The sequence below is a fragment of the Mytilus galloprovincialis genome, chromosome 5 (assembly GCF_965363235.1).
Source record: "Mytilus galloprovincialis chromosome 5, xbMytGall1.hap1.1, whole genome shotgun sequence".
NCBI lineage: Eukaryota > Metazoa > Mollusca > Bivalvia > Mytilida > Mytilidae > Mytilus > Mytilus galloprovincialis.
The window spans coordinates 98,742,303-98,749,808 of NC_134842.1; the positions used below are offsets into that span (position 1 = coordinate 98,742,303).

A 7,506-nucleotide genomic window follows, 5' to 3' on the forward strand; every position below is an offset into this window, starting at 1 on the left:
GCGTTGTCAGTTTGTTTTAGATTTATAAGTTTGACTGTCCCTTTGGTATCTTTTGTCCCTCTTTTATAACCACTGGGTCGATGTCTCTGCTGGTGGATATTTTGTCCCCGAGGACATCATCCGCCCAGTAGCAAACTACAATTGCATGAATTTACGAAGATCTAACAGGAAACTGGCTCGGACGTCGCCCAGTATCTTTCGTCCCTCTTTTAAACCCCTTGCCCCCCCCATTGAAAGTAATGTCGATTTATATTGATAAGTAACGTCGGTTAAATTAAAGTTTGAAGCGTAAATTATAAATTGTCGACAAAAACATCAATTTGCACATTGTTGGAAAATATAACATGTTTCTGTACTCGCTACGAAAAATAAAAGAAAGCTCAATGAACTCCGCCTTTCTCTCGCATTAAAGCTTTCTACAAATACATTTTACTTATTCCGACAATGACCTAATTATGTATTTTCAACTGACGACTGCACGGCGAGGTGTTAACATTTATATTTTAAAAAAAACTGTGTGAAAGGCAATCTACATGTAAATTAATATCCAATACCTCCGAATTGTTAAAACTGCATTTACAGGAAATACATTATTTTGTGACATCTAAATTACATTTTTAGCAATTATTACGTGGTCAGTCTTCTAAATTTAGAAACAATCACATAAGCCTACCAGCAAATCATAAATATAAAAAAAAAAGGGGGTATGGTTGTCAATGAGACAACTCTCCACAAGATAAAGCCTATCACATGCTTATTATCTAAGGTATAACTTAGCATACTTAGTTTTGCAAAAAAACTTGTTTTTTTTTTAATATCCATGTATTAAATTTTGCAAGCCCTCGAAGCTAACCACATTGTTCCATTGCACTGTAGCGTGCTATATCATCGTACTTTAGCAAACAATCATCCATCGTACTTTAGCGTGAAACATCATTGCACTTTAGCGTATACCATCGCACTTTAGCGTGACCATCGCACTTTAGAGTACCATCGCACTTTAGAGTCCTACATATATATCCCATATGCAGGTGAAGTTGGTATATTGCTACTAAGGTGGGGGAAATTTATAATTTCAAAATTAAAATCGTCTCGTTTGACATAGATTCTGGTACTGAGATGACTGTGTAAGTCAAATTCGAGATATAAGTCGAAAAATGAAGCGGGGGAAGCCGTATCTGTTGTTTCTTTAATCTCTAATTCTGTGGGATATATTAATGGAACCAAATCAGAAAAGTTCGGACTGTTTATGGAAAGAACATCCTCAATATATCTGAAAGTGATTTAAATAATCTGGCTTCCTTCTTTGATCCTCTTGTTTTTGACAAGTGTCTGGAGGAACTCCGATTCATCTGAAAATAAGAAGAGGTCGGCAAGAAGAGGCGCACAGTTTGTTCCCATATGAATGCCGAAAATGTGTTGGAAAAGTCTACCTCCAAACTCAACAAATATGTTGTCGATAAGAAACTCCAGCATACTGACTACTTGTTCTTTTGTGTAGTATTATGAGATTGTTTTTCTATTATTTAGTGGTGCTTTTTTAATAATGTCATAGTTTATGTTTTAGTAACATTGACCTTTAACTAACTGACTATAAGCGCGTTAGAGTTCTTGCCCTTTCATATCCCTTCCATCTGTATAAGTGTTGTTTCAATAGGGCAAGGGATACTCCGTCATCTTCTTAAATCGAAACTTATACAGATGAAAGGGATAGGGAAGAACAAGAACCCTATTTACTTTGTGGTCAGTAAGCCAAAAGTCACTGTTATGAAAAAAGTACCATTACATAATAAATTACAATAACATAATAAAAAACAGCATCTCAAAATACGCAAGCACCATCAAATAATAATAAAAAGCACCAACATATAACAAAGATGCACCATCACATAATAAAAAACACCGTCACATAATAAAAAGCACTGTCATGTAACATGTATAATGAATTCGATATATCCACAGCAAATAATAGCATATGCTACAAAGGACAGCTATGACGTTGCATAACCGTGCATACAAGTTTATATAACTTTTATCGAAATAAGTCTCACTTTAAATTTGACATTAAGAAGTTAAACTATATTCACACCAACACAGCAAATTCATTAGAACTCATACCCTACACCAAACCTTAAGCTTAATCTGTCATTTTATCATCACAATGGCGATACATGACATGGGATGGGTGACGTACATTTTGGCATTGAGCTGTACCCACAGTATGTCATTATGATTGAGATGTAAAACCACTGTAATTGTGCCTCCTTGGTGAGTAACTGTGTTGTCGTGTTCAAAAACATAGTTGTACTGCTTGTCATTCAAATATATCCCATAGTATATCATAGTATTGTATGCTGTCAAAGATACTGACACAGTGTAAAGACCTTCGTATTCACATTTAAATTTCCCACTGCTGGTAAATAATGAAATGTCACTTATTCCTATGTTGGTTTTAACCTTGCCAAACTTCACTATATAACCCAAACCTTGATTTTGATCGTCTGCTTGGCATGCCGTTATTGCTACTGTAAGATATAATCGAAAAGAACTAAGAAATGCAACTACAATATGGTTGTTATCTATCGTGTTCTTGGCAAGCTGGTATTGTTACTTAAGAATTAAAAAAAAACAGTGTAAAATATTGGAAGCTAAATTAAATGTAATTCCATTCTTATGTTTTTTTCATAACCCACCATTGTTTTGTATTGTTTGTTTATATGTAAAATTGTATTCCTCTTTGTTCACATATGTATTGTGTCTGAGTGATAAAAAAAAAGTTGACAGTTGAAAGTTAAGCTCTTTTCCAAGGTTCGAGAACTTTTTTAAGAAGATTATTATGGAAGAAATAGGTTGAATTATTTATTGTTGTTGTATATTTTAGAATTGATGGCAAATATTTCACACGTGAAAGCGAGCAAATTAAACAATAAATATATATGTATTAGGTAAGTTCTAAAGAACAAGTAACGATGATGATTAGCTTTAATTGTCTCTGATCTTGTTTTTGAATTTTTGTCGGATTTTTTTAATCCTTACAAGTTGCACTTTGTAAATACAACTGTTTCTCAAAACACGCCTCTTTTGGGGAGATCTTGAATATTCATAGAAAATTAATTTTGTTTTCATACTGGTTCCCAGTAATACCTCTCAAAGAGACGTAACTTGTGAATGTTACCAGTAAATATACATGTGCATATTGTTTACATTGAAATATGTGATAACCTTTCATTCAAGATAGGGGTAGTGAAGAAAATTAGTGCTAGTTTAAACTCTGAGAAGTTCAGGGCATATAAACGTTGAAAATATGCCGCACAGCCCTATATTTTGACCTTTGAAAAAAATTGTGTTGCATATGAACCTTCAATTTTATGACAAGCCTTTTTTTCAAAACTTCATTGTAGAAAACGAAGAAGCAACCATTTGATATGTTTTCTGATTTTTTTTTGAAGCCGATAAAAAAACAAGTTTCCTTCTATGTAAAAGAAAATTGTCAGTGATTATCAACATATGATTTTGAATCTTTCCTAAAGAGTAGCTTGTACACAGCTAATGTACTTGTATTACTACATTTTGTCAAAGACGATTGCTCGAAACAAAAATTTGTAATAAAAAAAAGAAATAAAGGGTATCTGAATTTGCCTTTGGCATTTTCAACTCATAACGTTACTTAATGTGGATTAAGATATTTCATACCTTTTCGTTTATTAATAGTAATTTGCGTCTGCATTGCTTCTGTTTTCTTAGTAAGATTAGTTGCAGTCATCATTGACGTATTCTTGTAGGCCTCCAAGTCTTGTAGTCGGTCTTCAAGATTTTTTGTGTTTGTCAACGAAACATTTTCAAAGCTTTCCAAGTGTTGCAACCGGGTGACAGCATGGACAAAACCAACTGAAGTCTGATTGTAGAGTGCTAGGAAATCCTGGTTTCGTGCGAACTGATTTTGACTTAGTGACGCTGTTTTTGAATTTATAGTCTGGATTTGCTGTTTTATAGCCTGCATGTCTTGAAGTGAGTGTACGTTCTTCAGTTGTTCGATACTATTCATCCGTTCATCGACATGATGAGATGCGTTCATTAATAAGGACAACTGATTTTTGATTTTCATGTTATCGTCTTTGGCCATCTGCAGTTCAGACAACACTGCGGTATAGTTCTGTTTTAGTTCCAAGAGCTCTTTCTCAAGTTCACCAACAGCCCGACATGTTTCGTTTTGTTTAATACCGTTTATTAATTTACGCTCAAAATCAACGAATTTGTCCTGGAGTTGTGATGTTAATAAAGACAGGGTGTCAGTCAGAGTCTTACGTAATGCCTCTGTGTCGCGATGTTGTTGTTCGGTTTTTAGCTGCTGCTGATTCTGCGCCTCAAGAAATCGTGAAATAGTAAGATAATGGTTACTGGACACTGATTGTCCTCCTGTTGAATTTTGTTGATTATTTGGCTCTAACAAAAATGCACAAATCATGGGTAACAAAACAAGATAAACACTCACACGGTACATCTCAAATGTTGAAAGGTAAACCTATACGGATAAAATAATCTAGTTGCTTGAATTATTATATAAAATGTAAAAGATGTTATTAAATGAATGCATTTTTACATTGATAAGAAAACAATTATGACACAACTATAGCTTAAGTTGATTTGATCTAGTTAATTGGATATACCTTTGGGTTGCGTCGATAACTATCAATCGACTAATGCACGTATTCACGTGAAAATGTAAGACTGTGCTTGATTTTTAAACATTCATAAAGGAAATAAGTGATGAATATTCGTCTGTTTTGTAGGTTTCTTATATCAACTCAATTTTACCTCGGTTTTAGTTTGTTACCCCGATTTTGTTTTTTGTCTCTGGATTTATGAGTTTTGAACAGCGGTATACTACTGTTGCCTTTATTTACAGAAGTAACAAACTTAGCATGCCGTTTTATTCAACAAAGTAAAAAAAAAGGGGTATTGCACAAGGTTGATTTCTATTCGAAGCAGCTCGTATATTGTTATCCATGGTTTCCTTTCTTTTTTTTTATTAATCGTTTATTAAAAAGACAAAACTATTTAAAATCTGTTTAGTTCTTAATCAGAATCTTAATGTAACAATTTCTACCGAATTAAAAAATAAAACGTAATTCAAAACGTCGGTCTGCCAAAACCTGTCCCATAAAACATCTTGAACTTGCCTGAAATTGGAAGCTATTGCCCCTTCTAAACAATAATAGTAATACAATTAGCGATGTCGTATTTTAATAGAAAATACAGAACCATTGAGGTTTAAGACAAACTATTGCCGTGTTGTATCTTTAATTAGTAAACTTATAGTCTCAGTAATATAAATCTTTAAAAATATAATTGAAGTCATTGTGGAATCGTATAGTAATTTATTTTGAGGACATTAATTCCAAAAAACAGTTAACTGATATATTCGTTCAAAATTGTTTATTTATGGTATTTGGAAGTTCTATATATCTAAGATTAAAAATTTGGTCAAAATTGTCATTATCATGATTATATATTGTGTTAGTTGTTATGAAATAAATAAAAAGCAATATTGATATAGTTATACATTTACCTAGTCCGAAACGAACTGTTTTCCTAATAAACCATTGTCAGATAAGAGCTTAAACCATAAATCTAAATGCTTCGGATGTCGAGTTACCTTAACATGCATGTGATGCGCTAATTGATCAAAGAACAGATAACGGAATTCCTCCGTTATACATTTGAACCATGAGTGTTGATATCTTGGTTTCTTAATTATTTCTTTAAATCAATCATCGTCAAAGGTAAACAACACGTCATGTGGTATAATATTATAATTATAGAGTGTCAAAGTGAATTTAAAAGCTGTTAATTTTAAGGCAACATCCGCTGGTGTGAACCAATTTATTGTTTCGGCCATATTGGTAGGTTTAATATCAGCTTTAGTAACATAGCTTCTCAAGTTGTTTTTCATCAAGTTTTTTTTCAATATTTTATGAGTGCTGAGCGTTTGAATTTTTTTTTAAGAAAAGGGTACCTTGCAAACAAATTCTTTGACAATATCTAAGCTGTGGCATTGGTTATCATTTACGATGCTAACAGTTTTTATTTTTGTATTATAGTTTACAGACAGAAACGCGTAAACCTTGTTAAAATAATTCATACAAGAACATTTATCAATATATTAAGTCCACTGAAAAAATTGGTATAAATATATTGTAGTATGATTTGGTCTGCTTTTCTTGACACCTATTGAAATCGAATAATCAATAGTTTGACGATGTAGGATTCTAAACACATAACTATTGAAAACACATTAAACCGGAATGTAATCAAAAATATATAGACAGAAACAACAAAATAAACACTTGATGAGTTATAAACACTGGTCAAATATCAATCCTTGACCTATTGCTGTTTTGAAATTATAAAGAAACAAATTGAAAATGAACAATACATGAATCATTATAAAATTTCCAATCACAATCATTTCTAATTTATCTAAATGTATACTGAGTTTTTCGTTATGAAATAGCAGAATATTATTTGGTTAGAACATAGAAAAAAAACCTGACAATTTAAAAACTATCAGTCCTAATCAATTAGATTGTTGTTGTTTGGGTGTGTGAGGTGGTATTCATATTTAATGAATGTATTTGTAAAAAGATGCTATAAAAGCGCATACAAAGGGTTATAATTTGTTTTGAGCAATACAAAGCTAGATATATAAAATGTAATACTACATGGTCCTAAGATCAGAAAACTCAAATACATCAATTGAAATCCGTACTTTAAAAGAGGGATGAATGATACCTGAGAAACAGTCAAACTTGTAGATTGAAAATAGACGGACAGCGCTATGGCTACAAATAAAAAAAGACAAACAGACAAATAAAAGTACAGACGAAACAACATAGACAACTAAAGACTATGCAACACAAATTCCACCAAAAACTTGGGGTGATCTCAGGTACTCCGGAAGGATAAATGATCAGGGTTTCCATTGAGGACTATGCTAAAGTACGGACTAAACGAGAAAAGTAAGAATGGTTCAGAACAATCAGGACTCTGATATAACGTCGAATTTATAATTTGAAAAACTGTGTTAACTAAAAGTGACTAATCCGTTTTAAAAGTTGTCCGTTTTCAAAACCAACGTTTAGATAGACTTTTGTTGTTCGTCTTTTTGGTGCTTATTTCGTTCTTTTCTTTATATAGACACATACGTGTAAATAAACGAAATCCACGATCGACGTAGGACCACGAGCTATTCATGTCGTCCTCTTCTTATATTTATATGCGTCGGACACTTGTCAAAAAAGGGAAGATTAATTAAAGAATTTAATATATATTCATTATGGTCTCTCCGTTAACAATTCAAACTTCTCTGATTGATTTTCATCAATATATCCGACAGAACTAGAAAATAAGGAAACAACAGACATAGCTTCCTCCGCCTGGTTTTAGACTTACACCCGAGTTTGAAATAAAAGTTCATCTCAGTACCAGAATCTATGACAAACGAGA

General features: G+C 32.6%; 1 long non-coding RNA gene across 1 annotated transcript; it reads right to left on the minus strand.

Annotated features, from left to right (window-relative positions):
* Positions 1-1,908: 1,908 nt before the first annotated feature.
* On the minus strand, positions 1,909-4,534 carry LOC143074883 (uncharacterized). Its single transcript, XR_012978143.1, has 2 exons — positions 3,694-4,534; positions 1,909-2,525 (listed from the first exon to the last, which is right to left on the minus strand). It is a non-coding gene; the product is annotated as an uncharacterized LOC143074883 (long non-coding RNA).
* Between the last annotated feature and the right edge of the window lie 2,972 nt (positions 4,535-7,506).